The sequence below is a fragment of the Rattus norvegicus genome, chromosome 1, assembly GCF_036323735.1.
Source record: "Rattus norvegicus strain BN/NHsdMcwi chromosome 1, GRCr8, whole genome shotgun sequence".
Lineage (NCBI taxonomy): Eukaryota > Metazoa > Chordata > Mammalia > Rodentia > Muridae > Rattus > Rattus norvegicus.
This window is the reverse complement of record NC_086019.1, coordinates 123,238,304-123,262,449: the sequence shown is the minus strand read 5'-3', so window position 1 is coordinate 123,262,449 and position 24,146 is coordinate 123,238,304.

Here is a 24,146-nt window from a genome sequence, read left to right as displayed (position 1 = left end):
TCCCCAAGTCTTAATAGGACCAAAGGCCTTCCCTCTCATTGATAACAGAAAGGGTAGAGGCATGGGTCCCTCTACATGTACTCTTTTTTGGAGGTGTAGTTCTTGGAAAATCTGGGGGATTGATTGGGTGATAATCTTGTTGTTCCTATGGAGTTGCAAAACAGTATATCAACACCTTCAGTCCTTGAACCTCATGCTCAATCCAAAGGATGGCTGCAACCATCCACATCTGTATTGGTCAGGCTCTGGAAAAGCTTCTCAGGAGACAGCTATATCAATCTCTTCTCAGCATGCTCTTTTGGAATTATCAATACTTTCTTGGTTTGGTGGCTACATGTAGGATGGATTCCCCACATGGAAAACTCTCTGTATGGGCTTTCCTTCAGTCTCATCTCCAGTTTTGACCCTGTACTACCTTTACACAGGAACGTTTATAGGTTAATATTTTTGATATCACTTAGTGACCGCACTACTCAAGCAGGGTCCATGCCTAATATCTGGATATGGTCTCTATAGGTACTCTCTCCCTTTTTTGGATATTTCAGCAAATGTCATCCCCTTTGGGACCTGGGAGCTTCTTTGTATCCTGGAATCAGGGACTTTTTTCATCTAACCCAATTTCTTCATAACCCACTGCTACACACTTCTGTTCAATTCCCTGATGCTCTGTATATCTCCCCTGTCTCCTTCTTCACCTGATACTGCCCCTTTTCCCTTCTCTCCCTCTCCTCCTTCCATACTCCATGCCTTTATCTCCCATGATTATTCTGTTTCCCCTTCTAAGTAGAACTGAAGCATTCACCCTTTTGCCTTCCTTCCGTTGAGCTTCATGTGATCTGTTCCTTGTATTTTGAGGATATTTTGAGGTTTTTTTCTCAATATCCACTCATCAGTGAGAGCATACCATGTGTGTTATTTTGTCATTAGGTTACCTCACTCAGGATGATATTTTCTAGTTTGGACCATTAATGGAAAACCATTTAAATTTTATTTTATTCAAGGTTTAGTCTTCTGTCCTTTCCAACAAATCATTTCAGTGTTTATTCACTATTCTCAATAATTATATTTCTTGGGGATTTCCTTTCATGATTTTAGAATTCCTTCTACTCAAATTAATGCACATGGATATTAGTTGTGGAGAAATATTTTGATGTGGAATTGACTATCCCACATTTTTGAGAGTAGATCCTGTTTGAGAGGATAAACATTAACATGATGAGAATACACATTTTAACACAGTTTTTTTATAATTCTTGCAATACTAAAGACAATAGGATAATTGTGTTTCCATGAAATTGTGAGGTTTTATCTGTTATGGCTATTGAGATATTTCTCCTGCATAAATTAGAAAGAAGTCATATGCCTGAGAATGCAGTCCACAGAAGCAATGCACTTCCTGGTGTCAGCAGATTCCTCCTTGATTCATCAGGGAATTGTCAATGTGGAGAACAGTCATCTCTTTAATCCTCTCTATTACTACACTCAATTCCTGTACATGTATTGTGAATAGATAAATACAGGTCTCCCAATCTAGGCAGTCATAAGAAAAAGAAATGGTCATATTTTGCTTTTAGCCAGTGATAATCTTGAGAGATTCTGATATACTGAAAATTATTGATAAAAAGTTTGCTTTGATTTCAAGCTGGCTAATGTCTGAAACACAAGAGGAGTTGACTTGAGTTCACTAGGTGGAAAGAACTTTGCTGAGGACTTACATACCTGAGGGGATTTCAGTCTAGTCACTTAGGAATCAAAGGGTAGCTAGTAGCTAATCAATCATTTACCTCCTTCAAGAGCTCAGAAAAGAACCACAAGCATGGTGCCTACAAGCATTGTCACTGCAATGCTGCTTGCACATTGTTGGAAAATTGTTCCTTTACTTTGTTGTGGGTTCAATATGAAAAGTGAACCCTATCCTCTGAGAGAGGAAACTGGCACAGGAAAAGTAGAATATGTTTAGCTAGATAGATCTGGCCAAGTAGATTACTCAAAACTTACATGAACACATTTTCTATGGCAGCTTTCTTCCTATTTTATTGTAGGTAAAAAGAACTCAAGTTGCCTTGCCAGAGAAATATGTTTTAGAGTTACTCATGAAAATTTTGGAGAACAGAAGAAAATGGTAAGAAAAATAACTATAGAGCTTAAGGAGGTTACTTAGTGATAGGAAACTTGACTAAATACAATAAGGTCTAGGTTCTTTGGTAGGAAAAGAAAAGGCAGTCTAGAGGAAAATAAACATATTTTGTCTAAAGGACCCATAATTGTTTGCACAGACCTGTTAATTCAACACTATGATAGCTAAACCATCAAACCTTATGTTGATATCTCCAAGGTCACAGCCAGGTGCTAGACAATCTCTTTCCAGAAAAATGGAGAATAAAATATATTGAGAAAGTTTGAGTTAGACATTGAAATTTTAGTTCCACATTAGATCTTATTTCTTACTTTATCTTTCAAATAATTTCATGCAACCCAATATTTAAACCTTTAAGAGTCATGGAATATTCATTTTCTTTATGTTGTCTGCTCTATTTTTTGTCCCATAATGCACTATATAAACTTTGGTTTTCATTTTCACATTAATGGGTGAAAAATAAGTTTTCCATTACCACATTAATAATATCTAGATAAATGAAATAATTTATTATTTTATTATTTGAGAAAATTGTGTCATATGATCCCATACTCCTCATTTCTTGTTTGTTTACTTGCTTCCTTTTTGTTTTTAAACAGTAGCTCTTATACAGCCAATGAAAGATTAGAAATTATTTAAAATTATGAGAATTGGAAAAAGGACTATTATTTAGAATATGCCCTGAAAGCAAAATGTGGGTGTCTCAGGTTGTAGTTACAACTGGTCAGTCCTGCAGTATCATGAGGTCCAGAGAGATTAATATCTGGGTCTGTGATGTGAAACCTCATTATTCTGAGCACAGAGACAGATCATCTTCCTAATTCCTTGACTCCTTTGTTCAAGAGTGATGTTTCGTACCCATTTTCACTTTTCTCCTGCTCCTTATACTATGTTTTTATTTTCAAATCTATCCTAAATCTTACCTGTATTTCACTAGGTGTATTGAGGACTTCTCCAGTGATGAGAACTCATTGATATCATATTGGTATATAGATTGTTTTTAAGTAGGTAGTTTTTTTTTCTTTTTTTTTATTATTATTAACTTGAGTATTTCTTATATACATTTCGAGTGTTATTCCCTTTCCCAGTTACCGGGCAAACATCCCACTCCCCCCTCCCCGTTCTTATCGGTGTTCCCCTCCCCACCCTCCCCCCAATGTCCCCCTCCCCCCAACAGTCTAGTTCACTGGGGGTTCAGTCTTAGCAGGACCCAGGGCTTCCCCTTCCACTGGTGCTCTTACTAGGATATTCATTGCTACCTATGAGGTCAGAGTCCAGGGTCAGTCCATGTATAGTCTTTAGGTAGTGGCTTAGTCCCTGGAAGCTCTGGTTGCTTGGCATTGTTGTACATATGGGGTCTCGAGCCCCTTCAAGCTCTTCCAGTTCTTTCTCTGATTCCTTCAACGGGGGTCCTATTCTCAGTTCAGTGGTTTGCTGCTGGTATTCGCCTCTGTATTTGCTGTATTCTGGCTGTGTCTCTCAGAAGCGATCTACATCCGGCTCCTGTCGGTCTGCACTTCTTTGCTTCATCCATCTTGTCTAATTGGGTGGCTGTATATGCATGGGCCACATGTGGGGCAGACACTGAATGGGAGTTCCTTCAGTTTCTGTTGTAATCTTTGCCTCTCTCTTCCCTGCCAAGGGTATTCTTGTTCCCCTTTTAAAGAAGGAGTGAACCATTCACATTTTGATCATCTGTCTTGAGTTTCATTTGTTCTAGGCATTTAGGGTAATTCAAGCATTTGGGCTAATAGCCAGTTATCAGTGAGTGCATACCATGTATGTCTTTCTGTGTTTGGGTTAGCTCACTCAGGATGATATTTTCCAGTTCCAGCCATTTGCCTACGAATTTCATAAAGTCGTTGTTTTTGATAGCTGAGTAATATTCCATTGTGTAGATGTACCACATTTTCTGTATCCATTCCTCTGTTGAAGGGCATCTGGGTTCTTTCCAGCTTCTGGCTATTATAAATAAGGCTGCAATGAACATAGTGGAGCACGTGTCTTTTTTATATGTTGGGGCATCATTTGGGTATATGCCCAAGAGAGGTATAGCTGGATCCTCAGGCAGTTCAATGTCCAATTTTCTGAGGATCCTCCAGACTGATTTCCAGAATGGTTGTACCAGTTTGCAATCCCACCAACAATGGAGGAGTGTTCCTCTTTCTCCACATCCTCGCCAGCATCTGCTGTCACCTGAGTTTTTGATCTTAGCCATTCTCACTGGTGTGAGGTGAAATCTCAGGGTTGTTTTGATTTGCATTTCCCTTATGACTAAAGATGTTGAACATTTCTTTAGGTGTTTCTCTGCCATTCAGCATTCCTCAGCTGTGAATTCTTTGTTTAGCTCTGAGCCCCATTTTTTAATAGGGTTATTTGTTTCCCTGCGGTCTAACTTCTTGAGTTCTTTGTATATTTTGGATATAAGGCCTCTATCTGTTGTAGGATTGGTAAAGATCTTTTCCCAATCTGTTGGTTGCTGTTTTGTCCTAACCACAGTGTCCTTTGCCTTACAGAAGCTTTGCAGTTTTATGAGATCCCATTTATCAATTCTAGATCTTAGAGCATAAGCCATTGGTGTTTTGTTCAGGAAATTTTTTCCAGTGCCCATGTGTTCCAGATGCTTCCCTAGTTTTTCTTCTATTAGTTTGAGTGTGTCTGGTTTGATGTGGAGGTCCTTGATCCACTTGGACTTAAGCTTTGTACAGGGTGATAAGCATGGATCGATCTGCATTCTTCTACATGTTGACCTCCAGTTGACCCAGCACCATTTGGTGAAAATGCTATATTTTTTCCATTGGATGGTTTTGGCTCCTTTGTCAAAAATCAAGTGACCATATGTGTGTGGGTTCATTTCTTGGTCTTCAATTCTATTCCATTGGTCTATCTGTCTGTCTCTGTACCAATACCATGCAGTTTTTATCACTATTGCTCTGTAATACTGCTTGAGTTCAGGGATAGTGATTCCCCCTGAAGTCCTTTCATTGTTGAGGATAGCTTTAGCTATCCTGGGTTTTTTGTTATTCCAGATGAATTTGCAAATTGTTCTGTCTAACTCTTTGAAGAATTGGATTGGTATTTTGATGGGGATTGCATTGAATCTGTAGATTGCTTTTGGTAAAATGGCCATTTTTACTATATTAATCCTGCCAATCCATGAGCATGGGAGATCTTTCCATCTTCTGAGGTCTTCTTCAATTTCCTTCTTCAGTGTCTTGAAGTTTTTATTGTACAGATGTTTTACTTGCTTTGTTAAAGTCACTCTGAGGTACTTTATATTATTTGGGTCTATTATGAAGGGTGTCGTTTCCCTAATTTCTTTCTCGGCTTCTTTCTCTTTTGTATAGAGGAAGGCAACTGATTTATTTGAGTTAATTTTATACCCAGCCGCTTTGCTGAAGTTGTTTATCAGCTTTAGTAGTTCTCTGGTGGAACTTTTGGGATCACTTAAATATACTATCATATCATCTGCAAATAGTGATATTTTGACCTCTTCTTTTCCGATCTGTATCCCCTTGACATCCTTTTGTTGTCTGATTGCTCTGGCTAGAACTTCAAGAACTATATTGAATAAGTAGGGAGAGAGTGGGCAGCCTTGTCTAGTCCCTGATTTTAGTGGGATTGCTTCAAGTTTCTCTCCATTTAGTTTAATGTTAGCAACTGGTTTGCTGTATATGGCTTTTACCATGTTCAGGTATGGGCCTTGAATTCCTATTCTTTCCAGGACTTTTATCATGAAGGGGTGTTGAATTTTGTCAAATGCTTTCTCAGCATCTAATGAAATGATCATGTGGTTTTGTTCTTTCAGTTTGTTTATATAATGGATCACGTTGATGGTTTTCCGTATATTAAACCATCCCTGCATGCATGGGATGAAGCCTACTTGATCATGGTGGATGATTGTTTTGATTTGCTCTTGGATTCGGTTTGCCAGAATTTTGTTGAGTATTTTTGCATCGATATTCATAAGGGAAATTGGTCTGAAGTTCTCTTTCTTTGTTGTGTCTTTGTGTGGTTTAGGTATAAGAGTAATTGTGGCTTCGTAGAAGGTATTCGGTAGTGATCCATCTGTTTCAATTTTGTGGAATAGTTTGGATAATATTGGTATGAGGTCTTCTATGAAGGTTTGATAGAATTCTGCACTAAACCCGTCTGGACCTGGGCTCTTTTTGGTTGGGAGACCTTTAATGACTGCTTCTATTTCCTTAGGAGTTATGGGGTTGTTTAACTGGTTTATCTGTTCCTGATTTAACTTCGGTACCTGGTATCTGTCTAGGAAATTGTCCATTTCCTGAAGATTTTCAAGTTTTGTTGAATATAGGTTTTTGTAGTAAGATCTGATGATTTTTTGAATTTCCTCTGAATCTGTTGTTATGTCTCCCTTTTCATTTCTGATTTTGTTAATTTGGACACACTCTCTGTGTCCTCTCATTAGTCTGGCTAAGGGTTTATCTATCTTGTTGATTTTCTCAAAGAACCAACTTTTGGTTCTGTTGATTCTTTCTATGGTCCTTTTTGTTTCTAATTGGTTGATTTCAGCTCTGAGTTTGATTATTTCCTGCCTTCTACTCCTCCTGGGTGTATTTGCTTCTTTTTGTTCTAGATCTTGTAGGTGTGCTGTCAAGCTGCTGACATATGCTCTTTCCTGTTTCTTTCTGCAGACACTCAGCACTATGAGTTTTCCTCTTAGCACAGCTTTCATTGTGTCCCATAAGTTTGGGTATGTTGTACATTCATTTTCATTAAATTCTAAAAAGTTTTTAATTTCTTTCTTTATTTCTTCCTTGACCAGGTTATCATTGAGTAGAGCATTGTTCAATTTCCAAGTATATGTGGACATTCTTCCTTGATTTTTATATAGACCAGTTTTAGGCCGTGGTGGTCCGATAGCACGCATGGGATTATTTCTATCTTTCTGTACCTGTTGAGCCCCGTTTTTTGACCAATTATATGGTCAATTTTGGAGAAAGTACCATGAGGAGCTGAGAAGAAGGTATATCCTTTTGCTTTAGGATAGAATGTTCTATAAATATCCGTTAGGTCCATTTGGCTCATGACTTCTCTTAGTCTGTCTACATCTCTGTTTAATTTCTGTTTCCATGATCTGTCCATTGATGAGAGTGGGGTGTTGAAATCTCCCACTATTATTGTGTGAGGTGCAATGTGTGTTTTGAGCTTTAGTAAGGTTTCTTTTACATATGTAGGTGCCCTTGTATTTGGGGCATAGATATTTAGGATTGAGAGTTCATCTTGGTGGATTTTTCCTTTGATGAATATGTAGTATCCTTCCTTATATTTTTTGATGACTTTTAGTTGAAAATTGATTTTATTTGATATTAGAATGGCTACTCCAGCTTGCTTCTTCTGACCATTTGCTTGGAAAGTTGTTTTCCAGCCTTTCACTCTGATGTAGTGTCTGTCTTTGTCTCTGAGGTGTGTTTCCTGTAGGCAGCAGAATGCAGGGTCCTCGTTGCATATCCAGTTTGTTAATCTATTTCTTTTTATTGGGGAGTTGAGGCCATTGATGTTGAGAGATATTAAGGAATAGTGGTTATTGCTTCCCGTTATATTCATATTTGGATGTGAGGTTATGTTTGTGTGCTTTCATTCTCTTTGTTTTGTTGCCAAGACGATTAGTTTCTTGCTTCTTCTAGGGTATAGCTTGCCTCCTTATGTTGGGCTTTACCATTTATTATCCTTTGTAGTGCTGGATTTGTAGAAAGATATTGTGTAAATTTGGTTTTGTCATGGAATATCTTGGTTTCTCCATCTATGTTAAATCCCCAACCCCTTTTTTTCTTTTTTCATCTTTATTAAATTGGGTATTTCTTAAAATTTCAAATGTTATTCCCTTTCCCGGTTTCCAGGACAACATCCCCATAACCCCTCCCCCTCTTTCTATATGGGTGTTTGCCTCCCCATCCTTCCACCATTAACGCCCTTCCCCCAACAATTCAGTTCACTGGGGGTTTAATCTTTTCAGGACCAAGGGCTTCCCCTTCCACTTGTGCCCTTACTAGGCTATTCATTGTTACCTATGCAGTTGGAGCCCAGGGTCAGTCCATGTATAGTCTTAGGATAGTGACTTAGGCCCTGGAAGCTCTGGTTGGTTGGCATTGTTGTTCATATGGGGTCTTAAGCCCCTTCAAGTTCTTTCAGTCCTTTCTCTGATTCCTTCAACAAGGGTCCTATTCTCAGTTCAGTGGTTTGCTGCTGGTATTTGCCTATGTATTTGCCATATTCTGGCTGTGTTTCTCAGGAGAGATCTATACCCAGTTCCTGTCAGCCTGCACTTCTTTGCTTCATCCATCTTATCTAGTTTGCTGGATATATATATATATATATATATATATATATATATATATATATACACATACATATATATATGCTGGATATGTATATGTATGTATATACATACATATATATATATATATATATATATATATATATATATATATGGGCCACATGTGGGGCAGGCTCTAAATGGGCATTCCTTCAGTCTCTATTTTAATCTTTGCCTCTCTATTCCCTGCCAAGGGTATTCTTGTTCCCCTTTTAAAGAAGGAGTGAAGCATTGGCATTTTGGTCATCCTTCTTGAGTTTCATTTGTTCTGTGCATCTAGTGTAATTTGAGCATTTGGACTAATATCCACTTATCAATGAATGCATACCATGTGTGTTTTTCTGTGATTGGGTTACCTCACTCAGGATGATATTTTCCAGTTCCAAACATTTACCTATGAATTTCATAAAGTCATTGTTTTTGATAGTGGCTTAGTATTCCATTGTGTAGACGTATCACATTTTCTGTATCCATTCCTCTGTTGAAGGGCATCTGGGTTCTTTCTAGCTTCTGGCTATTATAAATAAGGCTGCTATGAACATCTTAGAGTATGTGTCTTTGTTATTTCTTGGAGCATCTTTTGAGTATATGCCCAATAGAGGTATAGGTGGGTCCTCAGGTAGTTCAATGTCCAATTTTCTGAGGAACCTGTAGGTCATGTCTTAGATCACATGTTCTATTGTTATAAACAAAGGAACTGCCACCTTTCCCTGCTCTTTAACATATCCTCGTGTTATGTTGATGAATATGTCTCTATCAAAGTTCTACCTTAAAGTGACTGCTGTCTGTGCATGTGCAACTTGATGTAATTGTTAACCCTTGTACTCATATTTGTATAATGAAAAATAATAGGGGATTTTGAAATTAACAGACAATTCATTTTGAATCCTGCGCAATCAAATCCTTGGTACATCACTCTATAGAAATGTAGGGGAATACCAGAGCATGGAGCTGGTGGGTGGGTGTGAATGACCCTCATAGAAGCAGGTGGAGGGGTAATGGTATAGGGAGTCTCTGGGGAGAGGGACTTGGAAAGGGGATAGCATTTGAAATGTAAATAAAGAAAAATCCAATTAAAAATCATAAATAAATAAAATCCAAAGTCACTGGAAAAAAATAAAGAACAAGAAACTTGGGAAATACTCCTAGTTTTTATCTAACAACAAGGTAACAGTATAAATGACAAGTTGTAATTTGACATTTGAGACTAGACAAGAGAAAAGATACAAAATTATATAGAGCAGAGGATGGAAACAACTCTAAGTAATGGGAATATATTATTCTAAATAAAGCTCAGAATTCTCCCCCCTCTGAAGAAATAAAATGACTTTTCTTCAGAGATTAAAAAACTATCCAATGTTTAATTTATAACTAGTCATTGGGCAATATTACCCAAAGTATTAAGACGTATTCTCATTTTGTGTACTACTAATAGCTCAGAATCTCTGTGTTGATGAAGCCCATGTAACATCTGAGGACAAAATCTAAATAATAACTGAGTCCCTCCACATCTCAGAATATTAGCTAGATAAGCCTAACTATCCCAATCATAAATTATAAACATTCAGATGATAATAAATAGGAAACCAGACAGCCTATGTTCAGACTCTGAATGGACCATTGGTTGTTCTTTACAAAATCCTCTTAAAGTGCCTGAAACTTTCAGCTCTTAAGAGATCCAATTTTCTTGGATAAGCATTTCTCAGACTGTGGTTTGAGACATTTTTGGAGAATTCCATGTCAGATAAAATGCATATCACATACTTCCATTATGATTCAAATATTTATGAAGGAGTAACACTTATTTTTATGGTTGTAGGATACCTCAATATGAAGATCTATATTAACATCCCAAACTTAAGAAGGTCAAAAAATAATTCTCCTAGATGAATAAATCCTGCACTCTGCCTATTACATCTTAGTCTTGATGTTTGACATTATTTTTTGCCCTGTAAGGACAAATGCCAGATTTCATAAGACTTTATATTATCCTTGTGGATACATATAAGCCACTTCTGAGTTACTTCTATGTCCTGAAGGACATCATAATTATTTACTATGGTTTAAATAGTGTCCTTGAATTTACACTGGTAAATCTTTGGTCCTTGAAACACTGGTGTTCAGTTTATCTTCACTGATTTTAATAATCATGTAGAGACTCAGATGAAGGGATAACAGGGTCAAAGTGTTAGATAATGTGGGAATTGTATATGGTAAAATATTTAAAATAATATTATTAGAAGAATATAATTGGTGTTTCCTATGTAGTGCTTAGTATACTTAAAACATTGATCAGACTGTAACTTTAAAATCACTATAACATGCTGGGGATTTAGCTCAGTGGTAGAGTGCTTACCTAGGAAGCGCAAGGCCCTGGGTTCGTTCCCCAGCTCCAAGAAAAAGAACCAAAAAAAATCACTATAACATTGTAAATGAAATTATACATACTGACTATTTCTTACTGTATAAGCATTCATTTGAATGTGAGCTAAACTCTATAAAAGAACAAGGAGACCAAAGGTGCCTGGTCGCAGTCTTTCTCTTCAACTTCTTTCAAGTGTTCCACTCAACTGTTCAGGTTATTCAACTCTTACCACATATTAAGTTCCCTAGAAAAAGAGTATATTTTTTTCTTTTCTCATCAAATCCTTCCATGAAGAAATACATATCCATAAGTCCTCACAGCATGTCAAGCAGTGGGCAGTGGGACTAATGTCTATAACCAATTTCAAATCCATAATGTCTCCACTGAAATTATATATATATATATATAATATATGTATGTATATATATATATATATATATATATATATATATATATATATATATACTCGCTGATGTTCAGTTTATCTTCACCAAATTTTAATAATCATGGAAAGTCTGATTATATATATATATATATATATATATATATATATATGAATGATAGAGAGAAAATAAAGTATGACTAGTTTTTATTTTGAATCAGTTGTGGATTCCTGGAAAGCTTCTTGTGCCTGTTGTCAGGTAAACACTTATCATTTTTGCATGTGTCTTTTGTGACACTTTGTTTAGTTTTGTTTTTGAAGTAAAAAATAAATTTTGGTGTTACATACCTCGGGATTATGTTTTGGGATTTGATGTTCTTGAAATTATTGTTGCATGTTCTAAAAGAAATATATAATGTTTTCTCATGAACACACCATGCAGTCAAACCTATAAAAATCTTTGGCATTTAGCATAAGGCAATTTTGCATAAAAATAAAAAAATAAATAAAAAAGATTTGAATGTGAAAGGTTTGTTAATAGATCAGATATTTTTACCTCTTTGTAATGGCTAAGGCTTTATTTGAATTTTTTGTACTTGTTCATAAACTATATGAAAACACCACATTCACTACTTTATTTTCATGTGGATTATGGCATTCCCCTGTTATTTCAGGAATTATATGTTATCTCTCTTGGAAGAACTGTACATTATCCATTATTATCCATATATTATCCCCATGGTTCCATGTTAATTAACTCTATTAGTCTCCTTTTGGTGTCCTTGATCCCCTCTGTCTTTCTCACTTGAATCTTGCACTCTTCCACACAACTCCCTGGTACTGGACCTGATATTAGACTATGGGGTTTTGTATCAACCTCCATGAGCTGCTGGATGAAGCCTCTCAGGAAACAATTATGCTATTTTCCTGTCTGGAAAGACAGCAGAGTTTCATTAACATTTGTCAAAAAGCCTGCTTCACCCGAGATTGAGCTCGAGTTGGGGAAATCATTAGATGATGACTATTCCCACATTTTTTGAACCTGCTTATCCTGGCGTACTTTGAAGGTCAGATAAATTTTGTGTTGAAGCTTTTGTGGGTGAATAGATGCCACTCTCTCCTCTAGAAGTTCTGCTGTGGGAGATTTGGAGGTGGCCAATTCAGTCTCCTTATTGACTTCTAGTAGGAATCTCAGCTAATGTTACCTCTCTTATACTACCTGTATCCTCTCCCATTCCAGCCCTCCAGCTAATCACTAGACATTCTCTTCCACTTATTTCCATTATCATTCACAGCACTCTTTTGCCTCTGCTCTTCGCAAACATGATCATCATTCCTGGTCCCTTCACCACTTCCATTTCTATCCTGTTCTGTCATTCCATTCACCTCTGATGACTACCTAGTAATAAGTGAGATTTGGGCAGCCTGCATTTGGACTTCTATATTACTCAGTTTCTTGGGGTCTGTGGATTGTACCATATTTGACCTGCATTTTATGGCTTATGTCCACTAATAAATGTATACATACCATATGTCCTTATGGCTCTGGGTTACACCACTCAGGCTCCTAATATCAAAATATGTCCATTCCCCTGCAAAACTCAGAGTGTCTTTATTTTTAATAGGTGAATAGTATTCCATTATGAAGATATACTACATTTACTTTATCCATTCTTCAGTTGGAGGACATCAAGGTTGTTTTCAGTGTCTGGCTATTGTAAACAAAGGTTATATGAACATAAGTTACAATTGTCCCTCTGTTTATAGGGTGGTATCTTTGGATATATGTGCAGGAGTGGTATGGCTGGGTCTTGGGTAGGACAATTCCCAGTTTCCTGAGAGATTGTCAAATTGATTTCCAAAGTTCTTGTATAAGTTTGCACTCCCACCAAAAATGGAGGAATGTTCGCCCTGTTCTACATCTTCTCCAATATGTGCTAACAAAGATTTTATTTTAGCTATTCTGGCAGGTATAAGGCTGAATTTCAGGGTCATTATAATTTGCATTTTCCTCATGACCAAATATGTACAACATTTCTTTAATCTTTACACCTTGTTTATTTTTAAAAAATCTCTCAATACTTTGTTTGATTATGAAATATTTACATACATATACTTTTGTTTGTAATTTAAAATATGAATATGTTCCATTTACACCAGTGTTGTTTTTAATGTATATTATATATGTCTGATACAGACTCTCACTCTGCTGTCACCTGAGACTTCAAGTTCATTATTGAAGCCATGTTTCCTCTCAGCATCAACAGATGTAGATCACACTGAGCTAGTGGTATTGTAAAATCTCTCTATTACTCATTTTCATTTTTGCTTGCATGGGGTAAATTGAGTTGAAAATTTAATATTTCCTCATTTACTACAGGTATATTTAAATCATCTTTAGATGTAACCATATTTTTATTACTACAGGATTACTTAAATCACCTTTAGATTTAAACATATTTTTGTTACTCGCCAGGTTTTTTCAATGAAACAAGATATTTAAGCACTAAAATGTATTTTGAAATGTACATTTTGATTACTTAAAACAATGTGTTAATTCAAACATTGGGTTATATTATACCACTCCCCTATTTCTTCAGATCCTTTCCCATTTTCCACCCAACATTAAGACCTTTGGCAAAAAGATACAAAAGTCCAATTGAAACCAAACCCTTCAAAATTAAACCATGGGAAAAATAAAACCACATTCAAAACAAATCATCAAAAATAAGTGTACAGCAGTAAATAAAATAACAAAAAATATAAAAAAGGAACAAACTGTAATCACATAAAACTCACTCAAAAACTCATAAAACTGAGGAGTTCAATTATTTGTTAATCAACTACTGCTGAACCTAGGCCTGTCATAGTTGATGTATTTTCAATCTTTCAGGAAAATAAATTTTAATCGCTTGCAATATTTAAACGTGAGAGTTCAGTTGTTAACCTCTACTCTAGTGCTTACGTCTTCAATTATTTATTATTTTATATCTTAAACATTTATCCATTTATTTATTACTATTTTAAATATAAGAAAATTAGATGTAATGCAATAAAAAAATATCTACAGTGTTAATATATTAATCAATACAGGCATGGATTTACTAACTACCTCAATATAACTGTATTTCAATGTTAATCTGGTCCCCAAACCCAATTTGCAGGACAGGATCTGCATATACCTAGTGGGAACATGCCCTCGGCTAATTCTGATTGGTAAATAAAGATGCCATCATCTTATACCTGGAGAGAAAAGATAGCTGTAGGATTAAATGTTCCCAGGTTTGGAACCATGAGGAAATGAAAGGACAGGGAGATGCAGTAATGTAGGAGTATGCAGAAGAGAAAAGCAGAGTCACCATGTAGAGGCCAGAAGGACATGGCCCAGAAGGCTACTCAATTAAGTCAGTCATTGCCAAAACAGAACAAATAAATTAGTAAGTAGTAATTCAGTGTTACCTATTGGAGGTTGGTTCTAATACCATAAATGTTGGGCTGTTGCTCATCTACTGTGCTACTTAAATTATAGTATATATAAAAGCTGTGTGCATTTCATTCAAGAACATAAACTCCTGAAGCAGGAAGTCACCAATGAAAAATTAATTAAAAAATAATGCTATGATAATGATATTGGGTAAGCAAAATCAAGAGAAAAACATGAGCTGAAGACAAGGCACAATAATCAGAGACCCGCTTATTTGTACACTCAGACATTCCATAAAAGCCCTTAATTTGAAGTCATAATATATGTGAGAAGGATTTAGGACATTACCAAAGACACTGGAATGCAGTACTATAAAGTATATGTAGGAACTGAATTGACAGTTCCGTTTTAATGACATGTATAAATAATGTCATCAACAATGGGACCTTGCTGTCAGTTTGGGGGAGGACCTTACTGTATTAGAAACAACTTACATTGTTTAGACATTTTTGTTTTATTTATGGCAGTACTTTTGGACCATAACTCAATTAAATGTAAACCAATCCCAATGTTTGAATCTTTTTTTGGTGACAAGTGATGGCCAGTTGTGACCCATTATCTGATTATTTCATTTAGAGCAAACACACACACACACACACATGCACACACACGTGCACGCGCAAACGCACATGCACACATATATGTATTTAATTTATATATACATATATATAATTTATGATTATATTGTATTATGTTTCTCTACTGCGTGTCCAGTACACCTCTAGTCCCCTTACTTTTAGCTCGTCCTCCTTTCCACAATCCACTCTCCTCACTCTAGTTCTTTCTTCCTGATTTCTGTTCCACAGTCTCATCTCTTCTCCCATTCGCTACCTGAATCCAGCCCCATTCCCAGTCCATTAGCTTTGACTTGTCTCTTTCTTATGTCAGAATATGTTTTACAGAATGTGTGCATTATTGCATATTTAAGAGAAAAGCCTAGTATTTACCTTACCTAATGTATACCTTAATCACAACACCTGGAAAAATATCTGATGGAAATGGCAACAATTTTTAACATTTTTTTTAAAATCTCAGATATACTGAGGTATTAATGATCCGTGAATATTAGTTTGCCACTTATGTTTATGGAATTGCATTTTTGTAGCTCACTTAAATTATTTTTTCAAATCATGAAAGTGGCTAGGGATTTTCAGGGAAAGAATTTTTATTTTCTTTTACTGAATATCGAAACCAACATGTATTCCTTTGACAATATTGTATTAATGTAGTACGTTATATGATCTCTTTGTATATGTTCAGGTATTCCTACATATTAAAGTCACATTTATAATTTTATAATATAAGAAATTTACTATATGTTGGATAGTGTAGATGATATTTGTTTATATATTAATTTGTATTATTATTTGATGTTTTATATAATATATTATAATTACCATCTTTCCAATTTTCCAACTATTTCCAGAACTTCCTGCCCTCCTATCAAAATTTCATCTACCCTTGGCTGGGTACATGATAACTATCTCTCACCACTGCCATGGACCACTCAAATGGGAGACACCATGGGAGAAGCAGGGCTCTGGTACTCAGGAAGTCACAGGTTCGGTGCAATGACAAGCAGACACAACACATCCAGGGTGGTTTGAATCTGCTACAATTTTACTGAAATCTGCTTTTTGGTTATATACAATGCTTGAACAAGAGATAATTTTTGACCCTTTGCCAGGGTACACTCATACAATAACCAAGAAAAAGTTTAACAGTTTACATGAAGTACAGTATAGAAAGCAAGACAGGAAATAAATTTTCCTGAGAATCAGACTGCTGCCAGATGGTGGTCATAAACCTCTTTTATCTCAATCTCTAAATATCATCTCTGGGATAATAACAGGACAGCCAGCTATAAGGAATCTTTAGTTTTTTACTCTTTCATAGTCAAAATTCATGTAATTGTCTTTTTAAAGATAGGATAGTTCCTTTTGATAATAGGCAAGCATGGGGACATGATCTGGCCAAGCATTCTATAAAATTTAAAGAATAATATAGTACTCTCTTTCCATCAGTGTTAACCCATCTATCATCTTCTTCATCATATGTCCCTGTTTAGGGCAATGGCTCTGCAGTAGCCCTGTGTCCACTCATGCTGTCTTTACCTAAAGGAGGGGCTCACCACCTTCCTCTAATTAAATAATGTTTTCTTCCATGTAACTACTTGATAGGAATTCCTAAATGTATGGATTATTTTATAATTGATGGGACTTTCCCATCTAATAGCTAGTGTCTTAATTCTTTCACTATCTAGGAGGTATGGATTTTCCACAGTTAATTCTCCCTGTTATAAGTTAGTGATCACATCTCTTAGAGTTTCATTCTGATTCAACATAATTTTTGGTAGTGCTTTCAAAAGAGGCATGATCCATAAAGACCAAATCAGGTCTCGATGTTCCTGTTAGTAGAGAAAGAAACAGAAGAGCCAATATGTAACTCCCGATGGTACCTATTTGAATCAGTTAGGCAGAAAGTAGAGGAGGAAGTGGCCAAGTGTCTCCAGGAGACCAAGTTCCGAGGAACACATATCTCTGGCCTGATGATCATGAGTGTTTCATGCCAGACAGACTCCACTGGAGGTGACGGACCACACCACCACCAAAAATAAAGAAATGCAAAACAACAAAAATTTACCAAATTAAACACGGAATATAACAAAAAGACTTATAAAAATACAAGTATCAAATACCCACTATGTGTGTGTATGTAACTTTTTTTCTAAAATAAATATCTTAAATTATTCCTTTATAATTATATCACTTAGAGAATTCGGTGTTAATTGTATATATTTTCTGGCAAAGGGATTGGACCAGCCATTTCTTTTTACAGTCCAAGCATTTTTTGGAAGATATTATAATAGATATAACTGTGTTAAATCCAAGTATAATTCACTATTATAGGAAGAGAATTTGTGGAAACTGGCACAGTCATATTACAAATACTCAAAAGCAAATTCCACTTAGTTCCCCAGCATCCCAATAAGAAAATTGCAGATAGAAACTGAGACTTTCCTATAGATATCCTGTTCCTACTCAATTTTAAACTCCAGATACATAATCAGCAATCAGGCACTAATGCCTTTTATTTCTCTACTGTTAACTGAAAAGAGAGTTCATGAGTAATAGCAATTTTTCCCGTTTTCCACTTTGTATTTTTCAGGGGAAGGGAGCAATAAATGAATCAGGATTTCAGAATGTGATAACCAATCTTTTCCTCTCTCTTCCTATTTGAGAGCTCTTTCCTGACTAGTTTATAATCTATTCATTTTTGAAATCAAAACGTCCTCTAATCAAATACAAGGACAGACAATAACATTGCCTGTAGTGAGAGTTTTTAGTAAAGCACTTGGCTATGGTCCAGGACTGATCTGGTTTGGGTATAACCAAAGCTTGCCTATAAAATCTTCAAGTGAATGAAGACTGTTTCAGAAATTTACAGGAGACAGAGAGAATGACAAGTAAAAATAGTTTAATTAATTCACAGGATTACAGTTTTAAGTTACTAAGTCCTGTGTGCTGTGTAAGAAATATGTGTGTATGTCTGAATCCACTGATTCTACTTTAAGATATGTCAGGAGGCCCCAGAGAGTTTGGAGGGCTTGTGGGCAGGTAGGATTGGGTAGGGACATCCTCCTGTGGAGATGGGTGCAGGGTCATGGAAGAGTAAGAGGATTCGAACAGTCAGAGGGGTCAGAGGGTAGAACGGGAGGGCAATACAAATTGGAGTGTAGAGAAAAAATAAATTAAAAAAAAAGTTATGTCTGTTTTATTGGTATTTTTTTTTTGAGTCCTGAAGTCCTGCATCATCTTCAAGAGGCATGACTCACATTCAGAATAAATTTTTGAAAGAGAACAGGAATGTGCTGCTTGTTACATTCCCTTGGGGAGATCATTGTAAAAAAATGAAATATCTCTAGGCCACTCAACACATACGAGTTGTCAGGCCCTGGCTATGATGATCTCTAACCAAGTTTGGGGTCTTTGGGGAGTGCAGCTACATGAGGTCCTGATATTGTGGGAGGCTGGGAATGCACCTGCCTTCTCTTTTAGGGTCTCCTGGGGATTCAACCTATCTAGATTAGGAATTAGAATATCTTTCACTACCTGCTGTCCCACGCTGAAGGGATTTGCCAGCCCTTAGGAAAACCAACAATATAAATCAACCAGATGCCCCTGAGCACCCAGGTACTAAACCACCAACCAAAGAATACAAATGGAGCCACCAGTGGTTACAACCCCATATGTAGCCTTGTCAGACATCAATATGTGGATAATCCCTGGGTCCTGTAAAGGATCAATGCCCCAAGTGATAGGAATACAAGGGCAGGTATGTGGGAGAGGTTGGGTGGGTGGGCAGAGGAAACACCCTCATGGAGTCAGGAGGTTAGGGGTGGGGTAGGGGGATTCTGGAGGGCAAACCAAGAAAGGGAATAACAATTGAAATGTAAGTAAAGAAAATATCCAAGGAAAGAAAAGATCAAAGTAAAAAAGAAGCATTTTTTTTCATATCAGATATATAATTTTCATGTGAAGAGTACATGGCTATGTATAAAAAATAATCACATTTATTTTTATAGGTATTTTAGTTAGAAAGTTGATATTATGATGATATTTTCCCTGATTTGTTAATCTATATTTAATACCTTTTATATTTCTAAGTAAAGCCCCCATTCACTTTCTATTTACTTCATTATATCACTTGAAACCTAGTATGCTCAACCCTATTACGCTGTCTCTTCTTCACCCAGGGGATCTTTTGGAGATCTCTGCTTATTGATTTTTACCTATGATGAACCCTTTTCCTATCAAACAGTGAGTGAGTGATGTCTTTTCCCACATATGCCAAAACATTTGTTGCCACTTTTTGGTTCAAATTTCTTAATTCTGGCTTGGGCTCTGTGAAATTTCAAACTTCTGTGTATTTGAAACTCTAGGTGAAACTATTTTCACAACTAACTAAGAGTGGGAAATTTTGAATGAGTAGTTGTTGAGAGCCAAAAAGAAGGCAGCAAGCAATGTGTGCATTTCTTAAAAGGACCTCAAGTTGAATCTTTTTCTGAGATTATAGCAGGTCATCCCAAAAATACTTGAACAATCCACAATAAGGTAGAACATAACTGGAACATTTTATTTATCTGAGGTTTCACTTTGTGAAGTAGAATAAGTTATCAATCACTGGAAATCTATTAGAAATGGAATTTGGAATTAGATGTGATTAAAGTATAGCATCATTCAGTTAACATGAACTAAAAAAGTTATTAAATTGTTTATACTTCGAGTTCCTGTGGTTTAAATGAACAAAATAATGTTTCAAGGAATGCTGTTCTAAAATACCATTGTTTAGTTGGAGCTACAAGAGCCCTGAACCAAGGACCCCACATGGAAGTACAAACAGTTTAAATGGACAAAGATAGATTATAGAAGTGACAGGGAATATGGTAGAGCATTGAGTCATGAGTAAGTATACAAATTCCACTCTTTCCACTCACCACCTCACAGGAAAAATAAGTACACAATGGCTATACTCTTGTTGGCAGGATAGCTATCAGAGTACATGTAGACTTACATATAGGGGAAGGAAATGGGCCACCATAACCTGAATTGTTCCCCTTTCTTCCTCAAGCTTTTTGTAGATAAGACAAATATTTTCATGAACATTATTGTAAGAAGAAAAAATTTGAACTGCTGATCCACAAATAGATGTGTCCACAAATATGTGCTAATTTTCTTTTAGTTGTTTCTCTTTTTTGAGAACATGAAAAAGTACAGGACTATCTGAAGGCAGACACAACATTCATATAAAGAAAAAATAAAGGGTAAGTCATATGTCTACTTTCATTTTCATAATACAGAAAGTAATAATTGTTTCAGTTTTCCAAGCAATGGGTATCTAAATAGGAATGAAGCATATACATTTTCGTTTTCCTTCCCCTTAAGATTCATGTAGTATGTGAGTTGAGTCATGGGTATTCTGAGCTTTTGGCGTAATAATCACTTATCCGTGCATACATACCATGTGTGTTCTGTTGTGACTGGGTTACCTCAACCAGGATGATATTATTCAGTTTGATACATTTGCCTAAGAAGTTCATTAAGTCATTGTTTTTAATAGTTGAATAGGACCACGTTGTGTTAATATACCACATTTTCTGTATGCATAACTCTGTTGAGGAACATCTGGGTTGTTTCCAGCTTCTGGCTATCATAAATAAGGCTGATATGAACATAGTGGAGCATGTTGCCTTGTTATACATAGAAGTGGTATTGCTGGGTTCCCAGGTAGTAGCACTATGTCCTATTTTCTGAGGAACATCCAAACTGATTTCTAGAATGGTTATCCAAGCTTGCAATCCTATCAATAATGAAGGAGTGTTCCTCTTCCTCCACATCCTTGACAGCATCTTATCCCAGCTTGCAATACCATCAATAATGCAGGAGTATTCCTCTTCCTCCACATCCTTGCCAGCATCTGCTAAAACCTGAGTATTTTATCTTAGCCATTCTGACTGGTGAGGTGAAATCTTGGGGACATTTGACTTGCATTTCCTGATAACAAAGGATGTTAAACATTTCTTTAGGTCCTTCTTGGCCATTCAATATTTCTCAGTTGAGAATTCTTTATTTAGCTCTGTACTTCATTTTTAATAAAGTTCTTTCATTCTTTGGAGTCTAAATTTGTGAGTTGTTTGTATATATTGGATATTAGCTCTGGATCTGATGTAAGGGTGATAAAGATTTTTTGCTATTCTGTAGGTTGCCATTTTATTCTATTGACAGTGTCCTAGTGCCTTGTAGAAGCTTATCTATTTAATGAGACCCCATTTGTCAATAGGTAATCTTAGAAACTGAGCAAGTACTGTTCTGTTCAGGAAGTTTTCTCCTGTGCTGGTCTGTTTCAGTTTCTTCTAAAATTTCTCTTCTAATAGATTCAATGTATCTGGCTTTATGTGGAGGTCCATGATCAACTTCGACTTGAGCTTTGTACAGGGTGATGAGAATGAATCAATTTGCATTCTTCTACATGCCAACTGACACTTAAAACTGCACCATGTATTAAATGTGCTATTTTTTTTCCACTAGGATGTTTTAGTCTTTGTCAAAGATCAAGGCACCATAGGTGTGTGGGCTCATTTCTGAGTCTTCAACTCTATTTTATAGATCTATGTGCCTTTTCCTTACCAATGCTATACAGGTTTCTCACTATTGCTCTGTAGTACAGCTTTCTGTCAGGGGTGGTGATTTGTCCAGAAGTACTTTTATTGTTGAGAATAGTTTTTGCTATACTGGCATTTTAGTTATTCAACCTGGTTTTGAGAATGTTTCTTTCTATATCAGTGAAGAATTGTGTTGGGATTTTGATGGGGATTCCATGAATCTGTAGATGCTTTTGGTTTGGTAAGATGGCCATTTTTATTATGTTAATGCTGCAGTACCATGGGCATGGGAGATCTTACCATATTTTTCAATTTTCTTCTTCAGACACTTCAAGTTATAGACCTACAGATCTTTTTCTTGCTTTTTAAGAATCACACCAAGATATTTTCTATTTTCTGTGACTATTGTAAAGGGTGTTGTTTCCCTAATTTCTTTCTCTCCACCTTTAATCTTTGAGTAGGCATAGTCTACTGATTTGGTTGAGTTAATTTTTTATCCAGCCACTTTGTTGAAGTTGTATATCATCTAAAGGAGTGCTCTGGTGGAATTTTGGGAATTCTGGTGGAACTAATATATAAATTATATATGGTTTACCAATTATGATTGGATAAAATCTTTCCTCTTGTGATGATTCCCTAAATGAAACTGATTCTTCTTATCTCAGTACGTAATATTTTCTTCTACTTTTCACATATGATTGAAGATTTTGGAATTTTCTCTCTAGTTTGACATGGTGATGTCACTATGGCATTAGTAATTTTCATAATCCCTCAGTAAATGACAGAACTTGAGCATCGATATGTGTCTACAATTTCTATGCAGCTCAAATCTAATTTCAAGTCACCTTAGAAAAAGGTTTGCGTATGATAGTCAAGTAAGTCCCAAAAAGGTAAGCTTATCAGTGTAACAATTGGAGGGCCATAATTTGTGCTGGGGAAAGACTTCATGTTTCAACTTTTGGGTCACAAGATACACAATACAGTAAATAGCTCATTTCCTGTGTTTTATAAAGTAGCACAATAAACTCATTCATTGCCCAGAGATAACATTGGTGAATTTCTACAGAGATATTTGCTTTGTTTTTGTTTTTGTTTTTTCTTTTCCTGGAAATATTAAGTTGAGGGTCAGACACCCTTTAATATCTCTGCTATTGGAAAAAATATTTTAAAATAACTTCTTGTATTTTTGAGATTTTATATATTTAATTTCTTGTAATTTTCTATCCCTCCCACATATTTCATTTGGTCTCTTTAAAATTCATGCCATCTTCACGAATTCTTATATACATATGTGTACATATATACATAATTTCATTTTTAAGATACAATATAAATGTGGTCAGTATATAGAGTTAGTTGTGTGATTGTTCTTTTAGTGATTACCAATTTGGGTTAGGTAACAAATTGGGGTTCTCTTCTTTATTTCTTTATAGTTTTTTTCTCCCGATCTCATATTTCTTTTTTTTTTCTTTTTTGTTTGGGGGGGGTGGTGGGGAGATGTATTTTATTTACATTTCTTTTTTTTCTTTTGATTTCCTTTTTATTAGATTTTTAATTTATGTTACAAATGTTAAAAAAAATCTCAGTTTCCTATTCATGAACCCCTATCCTATCTCCCTACCCCCTTCGTCTATGAGGGTGCTCCCCCAAGCAACCACATACCACTTCTGCCTCCCCACCCTGACATTTCCCTACAATGGGAGGTCCAGCTTGGCAGAGCTTTGGACTTCTCCTCACATTGGTGCCCAACTAGTCCATTCCTTGCTACATATGCATGTGGAGACTTGGGTCTGTCAATGTATACCCTTTGTATGGTATTTTAGGCCCTGGTTGGTTGGTATTGTTGATCTTATGAGGTTACAAACTCCATCATCTCCTTTAATCCTTTTTCTAACTCCTAATATGGTGACCCTGATCTCAGTTCAGTGGTTGGCTACAAGCATTTGCCTCTGTATTTGTTATGCTCTGGCAGAGTCTCTTAGGAGACAGCTATGTCAGGATCTTGTCAGCCTGCACTTCTGTCATCAGCAATGCTGTCTGTGTTTGGTGGCTGTATATATATGGGCTGGATTCCCAGGTGGGGCAGACTCTGAATGGCCATTACTTCAGTCTTGACTGCAAACCTTGTCTCCATACCTCCTCCTAAGAATAATTTTGCTTGCCCTTTTATGAATGACTGAAGCATCCAAACATTGTATCTTGGGTAATTCAGGCTTTGGGCAAATATCCACTCATCAGTGAATATGTGGTTTTTGGTGATTGGGTTGCCTCAC